Here is a 14,394-nt window from a genome sequence, read left to right on the forward strand (position 1 = left end):
TACAGAGTAAAGCTCCCTCTGCACTGTCCCATCAAACACTCCCAGGGCAGGTACAGCACGGGTTAGATACAGAGTAAAGCTCCCTCTACACTGTCCCATCAAACACTCCCAGGGCAGGTACAGCACGGGTTAGATACAGAGTAAAGCTCCCTCTACACTGTCCCCATCAAACACTCCCAGGGCAGGTACAGCATGGGTTAGATACAGAGTAAAGCTCCCTCTACACTGTCCCCATCAAACACTCCCAGGGCAGGTACAGCACGGGTTAGATACAGAGTAAAGCTCCCTCTGCACTGTCCCCATCAAACACTCCCAGGGCAGGTACAGCATGGGTTAGATACAGAGTAAAGCTCCCTCTACACTGTCCCCATCAAACACTCCCAGGGCAGGTACAGCACGGGTTAGATACAGAGTAAAGCGCCCTCTACACTGTCCCATCAAACACTCCCAGGGCAGGTACAGCACGGGTTAGATACAGAGTAAAGCTCCCTCTACACTGTCCCCATCAAACACTCCCAGGGCAGGTACAGCACGGGTTAGATTCAGAGTAAAGCTCCCTCTACACTGTCCCATCAAACACTCCCAGGGCAGGTACAGCACGGGTTAGATACAGAGTAAAGCTCCCTCTACACTGTCCCATCAAACACTCCCAGGGCAGGTACAGCACGGGTTAGATACAGAGCAAAGCTCCCTCTACACTGTCCCCATCAAACACTCCCAGGGCAGGTACAGCACGGGTTAGATACAGAGTAAAGCTCCCTCTACACTGTCCCATCAAACACTCCCAGGGCAGGTACAGCACGGGTTAGATACAGAGTAAAGCTCCCTCTACACTGTCCCATCAAACACTCCCAGGGCAGGTACAGCACAGGTTAGATACAGAGTAAAGCTCCCTCTGCAGTGTCCCCATCAAACACTCCCAGGGCAGGTACAGCACGGGTTCGATACAGAGTAAAGCTCCCTCTACACTGTCCCATCAAACACTCCCAGGGCAGGTACAGCACGGGTTAGATACAGAGTAAAGCTCCCTCTACACTGTCCCCATCAAACACTCCCAGGGCAGGTACAGCACGGGTTAGATACAGAGTAAAGCTCCCTCTACACTGGCCCATCAAACACTCCCAGGGCAGGTACAGCACGGGTTAGATACAGAGTAAAGCTCCCTCTACACTGTCCCATCAAATACTCCCAGGGCAGGTACAGCACGGGTTAGATACAGAGTAAAGCTCCCTCTACACTGTCCCATCAAACACTCCCAGGGCAGGTACAGCACGGGTTAGATACAGAGTAAAGCTCCCTCTACACTGTCCCATCAAACACTCCCAGGGCAGGTACAGCACGGGTTAGATGCAGAGTCAAGCTCCCTCTACACTGTCCCCATCAAACACTCCCAGGGCAGGTACAGCACAGGGTTAGATACAGAGTAAAGCTCCCTCTACACTGTCCCCATCAAACACTCCCAGGGCAGGTACAGCAGGGGTTAGATACAGAGTAAAGCTCCCTCTACACTGTCCCCATCAAACACTCCCAGGGCAGGTACAGCACGGGTTCGATACAGGGTAAAGCTCCCTCTACACTGTCCCATCAAACACTCCCAGGGCAGGTACAGCACGGGGTTAGATACAGAGTAAAGCTCCCTCTACACTGTCCCATCAAACACTCCCAGGGCAGGTACAGCACGGGTTCGATACAGGGTAAAGCTCCCTCTACACTGTCCCATCAAACACTCCCAGGGCAGGTACAGCACGGGTTAGATACAGAGTAAAGCTCCCTCTACACTGTCCCATCAAACACTCCCAGGGCAGGTACAGCACGGGTTAGATACAGAGTAAAGCTGCCTCTACACTGTCCCCATCAAACACTCCCAGGGCAGGTACAGCACGGGTTAGATACAGAGTAAAGCTCCCTCTACACTGTCCCATCAAACACTCCCAGGGCAGGTACAGCACGGGTTAGATACAGAGTAAAGCTCACTCTACACTGTCCCATCAAACACTCCCAGGGCAGGTACAGCACGGGTTAGATACAGAGTAAAGCTCCCTCTACACTGTCCCATCAAACACTCCCACGGCAGGTACAGCACGGGTTAGATACAGAGTAAAGCTCCCTCTACACTGTCCCATCAAACACTCCCAGGGCAGGGACACACGGGTTAGATACAGAGTAAAGCTCCCTCTACACTGTCCCATCAAACACTCCCAGGGCAGGTCCAGCACGGGTTAGATACAGAGTAAAGCTCCCTCTACACTGTCCCATCAAACACTCCCAGGGCAGGTACAGCACGGGTTAGATACAGAGTAAAGCTCCCTCTACACTGTCCCATCAAACACTCCCAGGGCAGGTACAGCACGGGGTTAGATACAGAGTAAAGCTCCCTCTACACTGTCCCCATCAAACACTCCCAGGGCAGGTGCAGCACGGGTTAGATACAGAGTAAAGCTCCCTCTACACTGTCCCCATCAAACACTCCCAGGGCAGGTACAGCACGGGTTAGATACAGAGTAAAGCTCCCTCTACACTGTCCCATCAAACACTCCCAGGGCAGGTACAACACGGGTTAGATACAGAGTAAAGCTCCCTCGACACTGTCCCATCAAACACTCCCAGGGCAGGTACAGCATGGGTTAGATACAGAGTAAAGCTCCCTCTACACTGTCCCATCAAACACTCCCAGGGCAGGTACAGCACGGGTTAGATACAGAGTAAAGCTCACTCTACACTGTCCCATCAAACACTCCCAGGGCAGGTACAGCACGGGTTAGATACAGAGTAAAGCTCCCTCTACACTGTCCCCATCAAACACTCCCAGGGCAGGTACAGCACGAGTTAGATACAGAGTAAAGCTCCCTCTACCCTGTCCCATCAAACACTCCCGGGGCAGGTACAGCACGGGTTAGATACAGAGTAAAGCTCCCTCTACCCTGTCCCATCAAACACTCCCGGGGCAGGTACAGCACGGGGTTAGATACAGAGTAAAGCTCCCTCTACACTGTCCCCATCAAACACTCCCAGGGCAGGTACAGCACGGGTTAGATACAGAGTAAAGCTCCCTCTACACTGTCCCCATCAAACACTCCCAGGGCAGGTACAGCACGGGTTAGATACAGAGTAAAGCTCCCTCTACACTGTCCCCTTCAAACACTCCCAGGGCAGGTACAGCACGGGTTAGATACAGAGTAAAGCTCCCTCTACACTGTCCCATCAAACACTCCCAGGGCAGGTACAGCACGGGTTAGATACAGAGCAAAGCTCCCTCTACACTGTCCCCATCAAACACTCCCAGGGCAGGTACAGCACGGGTTAGATACAGAGTAAAGCTCCCTCTACACTGTCCCATCAAACACTCCCAGGGCAGGTACAGCACGGGTTAGATACAGAGTAAAGCTCCCTCTACACTGTCCCAACAAACACTCCCAGGGCAGGTACAGCACGGGTTAGATACAGAGTAAAGCTCCCTCTACACTGTCCCATCAAACACTCCCAGGGCAGGTACAGCACAGGTTAGATACAGAGTAAAGCTCCCTCTGCAGTGTCCCCATCAAACACTCCCAGGGCAGGTACAGCACGGGTTCGATACAGAGTAAAGCTCCCTCTACACTGTCCCATCAAACACTCCCAGGGCAGGTACAGCACGGGTTAGATACAGAGTAAAGCTCCCTCTACACTGTCCCCATCAAACACTCCCAGGGCAGGTACAGCACGGGTTAGATACAGAGTAAAGCTCCCTCTACACTGTCCCATCAAACACTCCCAGGGCAGGTACAGCACGGGTTAGATACAGAGTCAAGCTCCCTCTACACTGTCCCCATCAAACACTCCCAGGGCAGGTACAGCACAGGGTTAGATACAGAGTAAAGCTCCCTCTACACTGTCCCCATCAAACACTCCCAGGGCAGGTACAGCAGGGGTTAGATACAGAGTAAAGCTCCCTCTACACTGTCCCCATCAAACACTCCCAGGGCAGGTACAGCACGGGTTCGATACAGGGTAAAGCTCCCTCTACACTGTCCCATCAAACACTCCCAGGGCAGGTACAGCATGGGGTTAGATACAGAGTAAAGCTCCCTCTACACTGTCCCATCAAACACTCCCAGGGCAGGTACAGCACGGGTTCGATACAGGGTAAAGCTCCCTCTACACTGTCCCATCAAACACTCCCAGGGCAGGTACAGCACGGGGTTAGATACAGAGTAAAGCTCCCTCTACACTGTCCCATCAAACACTCCCAGGGCAGGTCCAGCACGGGGTTAGATACAGAGTAAAGCTCCCTCTACACTGTCCCATCAAACACTCCCAGGGCAGGTACAGCACGGGTTAGATACAGAGTAAAGCTCCCTCTACACTGTCCCATCAAACACTCCCAGGGCAGGTACAGCACGGGTTAGATACAGAGTAAAGCTGCCTCTACACTGTCCCCATCAAACACTCCCAGGGCAGGTACAGCACGGGTTAGATACAGAGTAAAGCTCCCTCTACACTGTCCCATCAAACACTCCCAGGGCAGGTACAGCACGGGTTAGATACAGAGTAAAGCTCACTCTACACTGTCCCATCAAACACTCCCAGGGCAGGTACAGCACGGGTTAGATACAGAGTAAAGCTCCCTCTACACTGTCCCATCAAACACTCCCACGGCAGGTACAGCACGGGTTAGATACAGAGTAAAGCTCCCTCTACACTGTCCCATCAAACACTCCCAGGGCAGGGACACACGGGTTAGATACAGAGTAAAGCTCCCTCTACACTGTCCCATCAAACACTCCCAGGGCAGGTCCAGCACGGGTTAGATACAGAGTAAAGCTCCCTCTACACTGTCCCATCAAACACTCCCAGGGCAGGTACAGCACGGGTTAGATACAGAGTAAAGCTCCCTCTACACTGTCCCATCAAACACTCCCAGGGCAGGTACAGCACGGGGTTAGATACAGAGTAAAGCTCCCTCTACACTGTCCCCATCAAACACTCCCAGGGCAGGTGCAGCACGGGTTAGATACAGAGTAAAGCTCCCTCTACACTGTCCCCATCAAACACTCCCAGGGCAGGTACAGCACGGGTTAGATACAGAGTAAAGCTCCCTCTACACTGTCCCATCAAACACTCCCAGGGCAGGTACAACACGGGTTAGATACAGAGTAAAGCTCCCTCGACACTGTCCCATCAAACACTCCCAGGGCAGGTACAGCATGGGTTAGATACAGAGTAAAGCTCCCTCTACACTGTCCCATCAAACACTCCCAGGGCAGGTACAGCACGGGTTAGATACAGAGTAAAGCTCACTCTACACTGTCCCATCAAACACTCCCAGGGCAGGTACAGCACGGGTTAGATACAGAGTAAAGCTCCCTCTACACTGTCCCCATCAAACACTCCCAGGGCAGGCACAGCACGACTTAGATACCGAGTAAAGCTCCCTCTACCCTGTCCCATCAAACACTCCCGGGGCAGGTACAGCACGGGTTAGATACAGAGTAAAGCTCCCTCTACCCTGTCCCATCAAACACTCCCGGGGCAGGTACAGCACGGGGTTAGATACAGAGTAAAGCTCCCTCTACACTGTCCCCATCAAACACTCCCAGGGCAGGTACAGCACGGGTTAGATACAGAGTAAAGCTCCCTCTACACTGTCCCCATCAAACACTCCCAGGGCAGGTACAGCACGGGTTAGATACAGAGTAAAGCTCCCTCTACACTGTCCCATCAAACACTCCCAGGGCAGGTACAGCACGGGTTAGATACAGAGTAAAGCTCCCTCTACACTGTCCCCTTCAAACACTCCCAGGGCAGGTACAGCACGGGTTAGATACAGAGTAAAGCTCCCTCTACACTGTCCCATCAAACACTCCCAGGGCAGGTACAGCACGGGTTAGATACAGAGTAAAGCTCCCTCTACACTGTCCCATCAAATACTCCCAGGGCAGGTACAGCACGGGTTAGATACAGAGTCAAGCTCCCTCTACACTGTCCCCATCAAACACTCCCAGGGCAGGTACAGCACAGGGTTAGATACAGAGTAAAGCTCCCTCTACACTGTCCCCATCAAACACTCCCAGGGCAGGTACAGCACGGGTTAGATACAGAGTAAAGCTCCCTCTACACTGTCCCCATCAAACACTCCCAGGGCAGGTACAGCACGGGTTCGATACAGGGTAAAGCTCCCTCTACACTGTCCCATCAAACACTCCCAGGGCAGGTACAGCACGGGGTTAGATACAGAGTAAAGCTCCCTCTACACTGTCCCATCAAACACTCCCAGGGCAGGTACAGCACGGGGTTAGATACAGAGTAAAGCTCCCTCTACACTGTCCCATCAAACACTCCCAGGGCAGGTACAGCACGGGGTTAGATACAGAGTAAAGCTCCCTCTACACTGTCCCATCAAACACTCCCAGGGCAGGTACAGCACGGGTTAGATACAGAGTAAAGCTGCCTCTACACTGTCCCCATCAAACACTCCCAGGGCAGGTACAGCACGGGTTAGATACAGAGTAAAGCTCCCTCTACACTGTCCCATCAAACACTCCCACGGCAGGTATAGCATGGGGTTAGATACAGAGTAAAGCTCCCTCTACACTGTCCCCATCAAACACTCCCAGGGCAGGTACAGCACGGGTTAGATACAGAGTAAAGCTCCCTCTACACTGTCCCATCAAACACTCCCAGGGCAGGTACAGCACGGGTTAGATACAGAGTAAATCTCCCTCTACACTGTCCCATCAAACACTCCCACGGCAGGTACAGCACGGGTTAGATACAGAGTAAAGCTCCCTCTACACTGTCCCATCAAACACTCCCAGGGCAGGGACAGCACGGGTTAGATACAGAGTAAAGCTCCCTCTACACTGTCCCATCAAACACTCCCAGGGCAGGTCCAGCACGGGTTAGATACAGAGTAAAGCTCCCTCTACACTGTCCCATCAAACACTCCCAGGGCAGGTACAGCACGGGTTAGATACAGAGTAAAGCTCCCTCTACACTGTCCCATCAAACACTCCCAGGGCAGGTACAGCACGGGGTTAGATACAGAGTAAAGCTCCCTCTACACTGTCCCCATCAAACACTCCCAGGGCAGGTACAGCACGGGTTAGATACAGAGTAAAGCTCCCTCTACACTGTCCCCATCAAACACTCCCAGGGCAGGTACAGCACGGGTTAGATACAGAGTAAAGCTCCCTCTACACTGTCCCATCAAACACTCCCAGGGCAGGTACAACACGGGTTAGATACAGAGTAAAGCTCCCTCGACACTGTCCCATCAAACACTCCCAGGGCAGGTACAGCATGGGTTAGATACAGAGTAAAGCTCCCTCTACACTGTCCCATCAAACACTCCCAGGGCAGGTACAGCACGGGTTAGATACAGAGTAAAGCTCACTCTACACTGTCCCATCAAACACTCCCAGGGCAGGTACAGCACGGGTTAGATACAGAGTAAAGCTCCCTCTACACTGTCCCCATCAAACACTCCCAGGGCAGGTACAGCACGGGTTAGATACAGAGTAAAGCTCCCTCTACCCTGTCCCATCAAACACTCCCGGGGCAGGTACAGCACGGGTTAGATACAGAGTAAAGCTCCCTCTACCCTGTCCCATCAAACACTCCCGGGGCAGGTACAGCACGGGGTTAGATACAGAGTAAAGCTCCCTCTACACTGTCCCATCAAACACTCCCAGGGCAGGTACAGCACGGGTTAGATACAGAGTAAAGCTCCCTCTACACTGTCCCCATCAAACACTCCCAGGGCAGGTACAGCACGGGTTAGATACAGAGTAAAGCTCCCTCTACACTGCCCCATCAAACACTCCCAGGGCAGGTACAGCACGGGTTAGATACAGAGTAAAGCTCCCTCTACACTGCCCCATCAAACACTCCCAGGGCAGGTACAGCACGGGTTAGATACAGAGTAAAGCTCCCTCTACACTGCCCCATCAAACACTCCCAGGGCAGGTACAGCACGGGTTAGATACAGAGTAAAGCTCCCTCTACACTGTCCCATGAAACACTCCCAGGGCAGGTACAGCATGGGTTAGATACAGAGTAAAGCTCCCTCTACACTGTCCCCATCAAACACTCCCAGGGCAGGTACAGCACGGGTTAGATACAGAGTAAAGCTCCCTCTACACTGTCCCATCAAACACTCCCAGGGCAGGTACAGCACGGGTTAGATACAGAGTAAAGCTCCCTCTACACTGTCCCCATCAAACACTCCCAGGGCAGGTACAGCACGGGTTAGATACAGAGTAAAGCTCCCTCTACACTGTCCCCATCAAACACTCCCAGGGCAGGTACAGCACGGGTTAGATACAGAGTAAAGCTCCCTCTACAATGTCCCCATCAAACACTCCCAGGGAAGGTACAGCACAGGTTAGATACAGAGTAAAGCTCCCTCTACACTGTCCCATCAAACACTCCCAGGGCAGGTACAGCACGGGTTAGATACAGAGTAAAGCTCCCTCTACACTGTCCCCATCAAACACTCCCAGGGCAGGTACAGCACGGGTTAGATACAGAGTAAAGCTCCCTCTACACTGTCCCATCAAACACTCCCACGGCAGGTATAGCATGGGGTTAGATACAGAGTAAAGCTCCCTCTACACTGTCCCCATCAAACACGCCCAGGGCAGGTACAGCACGGGTTAGATACAGAGTAAAGCTCCCTCTATACTGTCCCATCAAACACTCCCAGGGCAGGTACAGCACGGGGTTAGATACAGAGTAAAGCTCCCTCTACACTGTCCCCATCAAACACTCCCAGGGCAGGTACAGCACGGGTTAGATACAGAGTAAAGCTCCCTCTACACTGTCCCCATCAAACACTCCCAGGGCAGGTACAGCACGGGTTAGATACAGAGTAAAGCTCCCTCTACACTGTCCCATCAAACACTCCCAGGGCAGGTACAGCACGGGTTAGATACAGAGTAAAGCTCCCTCTACACTGTCCCATCAAACACTCCCAGGGCAGGTACAGCACGGGTTAGATACAGAGTAAAGCGCCCTCTACACTGTCCCATCAAACACTCCCAGGGCAGGTACAGCACGGGTTAGATACAGAGTAAAGCTCCCTCTACACTGTCCCCATCAAACACTCCCAGGGCAGGTACAGCACGGGTTAGATTCAGAGTAAAGCTCCCTCTACACTGTCCCATCAAACACTCCCAGGGCAGGTACAGCACGGGTTAGATACAGAGTAAAGCTCCCTCTACACTGTCCCATCAAACACTCCCAGGGCAGGTACAGCACGGGTTAGATACAGAGCAAAGCTCCCTCTACACTGTCCCCATCAAACACTCCCAGGGCAGGTACAGCACGCGTTAGATACAGAGTAAAGCTCCCTCTACACTGTCCCATCAAACACTCCCAGGGCAGGTACAGCACGGGTTAGATACAGAGTAAAGCTCCCTCTACACTGTCCCATCAAACACTCCCAGGGCAGGTACAGCACGGGTTAGATACAGAGTAAAGCTCCCTCTGCACTGTCCCATCAAACACTCCCAGGGCAGGTACAGCACAGGTTAGATACAGAGTAAATCTCCCTCTGCAGTGTCCCCATCAAACACTCCCAGGGCAGGTACAGCACGGGTTAGATACAGAGTAAAGCTCCCTCTACACTGTCCCATCAAACACTCCCAGGGCAGGTACAGCACGGGTTAGATACAGAGTAAAGCTCCCTCTACACTGTCCCCATCAAACACTCCCAGGGCAGGTACAGCACGGGTTAGATACAGAGTAAAGCTCCCTCTACACTGTCCCATCAAACACTCCCAGGGCAGGTACAGCACGGGTTAGATACAGAGTAAAGCTCCTTCTACACTGTCCCATCAAATACTCCCAGGGCAGGTACAGCACGGGTTAGATACAGAGTCAAGCTCCCTCTACACTGTCCCCATCAAACACTCCCAGGGCAGGTACAGCACAGGGTTAGATACAGAGTAAAGCTCCCTCTACACTGTCCCCATCAAACACTCCCAGGGCAGGTACAGCACGGGTTAGATACAGAGTAAAGCTCCCTCCACACTGTCCCCATCAAACACTCCCAGGGCAGGTACAGCACGGGTTCGATACAGGGTAAAGCTCCCTCTACACTGTCCCATCAAACACTCCCAGGGCAGGTACAGCACGGGGTTAGATACAGAGTAAAGCTCCCTCTACACTGTCCCATCAAACACTCCCAGGGCAGGTACAGCACGGGGTTAGATACAGAGTAAAGCTCCCTCTACACTGTCCCATCAAACACTCCCAGGGCAGGTACAGCACGGGTTAGATACAGAGTAAAGCTCCCTCTACACTGTCCCATCAAACACTCCCACGGCAGGTATAGCATGGGGTTAGATACAGAGTAAAGCTCCCTCTACACTGTCCCATCAAACACTCCCAGGGCAGGTACAGCACGGGGTTAGATACAGAGTAAAGCTCCCTCTACACTGTCCCCATCAAACACTCCCAGGGCAGGTACAGCACGGGTTAGATACAGAGTAAAGCTCCCTCTACACTGTCCCCATCAAACACTCCCAGGGCAGGTACAGCACGGGTTAGATACAGAGTAAAGCTCCCTCTACACTGTCCCATCAAACACTCCCAGGGCAGGTACAGCACGGGTTAGATACAGAGTAAAGCTCCCTCTACACTGTCCCATCAAACACTCCCAGGGCAGGTACAGCACGGGGTTAGATACAGAGTAAAGCTCCCTCTACACTGTCCCCATCAAACACTCCCAGGGCAGGTACAGCACGGGTTCGATACAGAGTAAAGCGCCCTCTACACTGTCCCATCAAACACTCCCAGGGCAGGTACAGCACGGGTTAGATACAGAGTAAAGCTCCCTCTACACTGTCCCCATCAAACACTCCCAGGGCAGGTACAGCACGGGTTAGATTCAGAGTAAAGCTCCCTCTACACTGTCCCATCAAACACTCCCAGGGCAGGTACAGCACGGGTTAGATACAGAGTAAAGCTCCCTCTACACTGTCCCATCAAACACTCCCAGGGCAGGTACAGCACGGGTTAGATACAGAGCAAAGCTCCCTCTACACTGTCCCCATCAAACACTCCCAGGGCAGGTACAGCACGCGTTAGATACAGAGTAAAGCTCCCTCTACACTGTCCCATCAAACACTCCCAGGGCAGGTACAGCACGGGTTAGATACAGAGTAAAGCTCCCTCTACACTGTCCCATCAAACACTCCCAGGGCAGGTACAGCACGGGTTAGATACAGAGTAAAGCTCCCTCTGCACTGTCCCATCAAACACTCCCAGGGCAGGTACAGCACAGGTTAGATACAGAGTAAAGCTCCCTCTGCAGTGTCCCCATCAAACACTCCCAGGGCAGGTACAGCACGGGTTAGATACAGAGTAAAGCTCCCTCTACACTGTCCCATCAAACACTCCCAGGGCAGGTACAGCACGGGTTAGATACAGAGTAAAGCTCCCTCTACACTGTCCCCATCAAACACTCCCAGGGCAGGTACAGCACGGGTTAGATACAGAGTAAAGCTCCCTCTACACTGTCCCATCAAACACTCCCAGGGCAGGGACAGCACGGGTTAGATACAGAGTAAAGCTCCCTCTACACTGTCCCATCAAATACTCCCAGGGCAGGTACAGCACGGGTTAGATACAGAGTCAAGCTCCCTCTACACTGTCCCCATCAAACACTCCCAGGGCAGGTACAGCACATGGTTAGATACAGAGTAAAGCTCCCTCTACACTGTCCCCATCAAACACTCCCAGGGCAGGTACAGCACGGGTTCGATACAGGGTAAAGCTCCCTCTACACTGTCCCATCAAACACTCCCAGGGCAGGTACAGCACGGGGTTAGATACAGAGTAAAGCTCCCTCTACACTGTCCCATCAAACACTCCCAGGGCAGGTACAGCACGGGGTTAGATACAGAGTAAAGCTCCCTCTACACTGTCCCATCAAACACTCCCAGGGCAGGTACAGCACGGGCTTAGATACAGAGTAAAGCTCCCTCTACACTGTCCCATCAAACACTCCCAGGGCAGGTACAGCACGGGTTAGATACAGAGTAAAGCTGCCTCTACACTGTCCCCATCAAACACTCCCAGGGCAGGTACAGCACGGGTTAGATACAGAGTAAAGCTCCCTCTACACTGTCCCATCAAACACTCCCACGGCAGGTATAGCATGGGGTTAGATACAGAGTAAAGCTCCCTCTACACTGTCCCCATCAAACACTCCCAGGGCAGGTACAGCACGGGTTAGATACAGAGTAAAGCTCCCTCTACACTGTCCCATCAAACACTCCCAGGGCAGGTACAGCACGGGTTAGATACAGAGTAAAGCTCCCTCTACACTGTCCCATCAAACACTCCCACGGCAGGTACAGCACGGGTTAGATACAGAGTAAAGCTCCCTCTACACTGTCCCATCAAACACTCCCAGGGCAGGGACAGCACGGGTTAGATACAGAGTAAAGCTCCCTCTCCACTCTCCCATCAAACACTCCCAGGGCAGGTCCAGCACGGGTTAGATACAGAGTAAAGCTCCCTCTACACTGTCCCATCAAACACTCCCAGGGCAGGTACAGCACGGGTTAGATACAGAGTAAAGCTCCCTCTACACTGTCCCATCAAACACTCCCAGGGCAGGTACAGCACGGGGTTAGATACAGAGTAAAGCTCCCTCTACACTGTCCCCATCAAACACTCCCAGGGCAGGTACAGCACGGGTTAGATACAGAGTAAAGCTCCCTCTACACTGTCCCCATCAAACACTCCCAGGGCAGGTACAGCACGGGTTAGATACAGAGTAAAGCTCCCTCTACACTGCCCCATCAAACACTCCCAGGGCAGGTACAGCACGGGTTAGATACAGAGTAAAGCTCCCTCTACACTGTCCCATGAAACACTCCCAGGGCAGGTACAGCATGGGTTAGATACAGAGTAAAGCTCCCTCTACACTGTCCCCATCAAACACTCCCAGGGCAGGTACAGCACGGGTTAGATACAGAGTAAAGCTCCCTCTACACTGTCCCATCAAACACTCCCAGGGCAGGTACAGCACGGGTTAGATACAGAGTAAAGCTCCCTCTACACTGTCCCCATCAAACACTCCCAGGGCAGGTACAGCACGGGTTAGATACAGAGTAAAGCTCCCTCTACACTGTCCCCATCAAACACTCCCAGGGCAGGTACAGCACGGGTTAGATACAGAGTAAAGCTCCCTCTACAATGTCCCCATCAAACACTCCCAGGGAAGGTACAGCACAGGTTAGATACAGAGTAAAGCTCCCTCAACACTGTCCCATCAAACACTCCCAGGGCAGGTACAGCACGGGTTAGATACAGAGTAAAGCTCCCTCTACACTGTCCCCATCAAACACTCCCAGGGCAGGTACAGCACGGGTTAGATACAGAGTAAAGCTCCCTCTACACTGTCCCATCAAACACTCCCACGGCAGGTATAGCATGGGGTTAGATACAGAGTAAAGCTCCCTCTACACTGTCCCCATCAAACACGCCCAGGGCAGGTACAGCACGGGTTAGATACAGAGTAAAGCTCCCTCTACACTGTCCCATCAAACACTCCCAGGGCAGGTACAGCACGGGGTTAGATACAGAGTAAAGCTCCCTCTACACTGTCCCCATCAAACACTCCCAGGGCAGGTACAGCACGGGTTAGATACAGAGTAAAGCTCCCTCTACACTGTCCCCATCAAACACTCCCAGGGCAGGTACAGCACGGGTTAGATACAGAGTAAAGCTCCCTCTACACTGTCCCATCAAACACTCCCAGGGCAGGTACAGCACGGGTTAGATACAGAGTAAAGCTCCCTCTACACTGTCCCATCAAACACTCCCAGGGCAGGTACAGCACGGGTTAGATACAGAGTAAAGCGCCCTCTACACTGTCCCATCAAACACTCCCAGGGCAGGTACAGCACGGGTTAGATACAGAGTAAAGCTCCCTCTACACTGTCCCCATCAAACACTCCCAGGGCAGGTACAGCACGGGTTAGATTCAGAGTAAAGCTCCCTCTACACTGTCCCATCAAACACTCCCAGGGCAGGTACAGCACGGGTTAGATACAGAGTAAAGCTCCCTCTACACTGTCCCATCAAACACTCCCAGGGCAGGTACAGCACGGGTTAGATACAGAGCAAAGCTCCCTCTACACTGTCCCCATCAAACACTCCCAGGGCAGGTACAGCACGCGTTAGATACAGAGCAAAGCTCCCTCTACACTGTCCCATCAAACACTCCCAGGGCAGGTACAGCACGGGTTAGATACAGAGTAAAGCTCCCTCTACACTGTCCCATCAAACACTCCCAGGGCAGGTACAGCACGGGTTAGATACAGAGTAAAGCTCCCTCTGCACTGTCCCATCAAACACTCCCAGGGCAGGTACAGCACAGGTTAGATACAGAGTAAATCT

General features: G+C 52.8%; 1 protein-coding gene across 7 annotated transcripts in view; it reads right to left on the reverse strand.

Moving 5' to 3' along the window:
- Nucleotides 1-14,394, reverse strand: part of rbm10 (RNA binding motif protein 10) — a 137,013-nt gene that overhangs the window by 24,061 nt on the left and 98,558 nt on the right. The gene's annotated exons all lie outside the window — the stretch shown is intronic.

This window comes from Somniosus microcephalus, unplaced genomic scaffold (genome assembly GCF_052327205.1).
Source record: "Somniosus microcephalus isolate GS21.2 unplaced genomic scaffold, FLI_Smic_1.0 unresolved_chr7, whole genome shotgun sequence".
Classification (NCBI taxonomy): domain Eukaryota; kingdom Metazoa; phylum Chordata; class Chondrichthyes; order Squaliformes; family Somniosidae; genus Somniosus; species Somniosus microcephalus.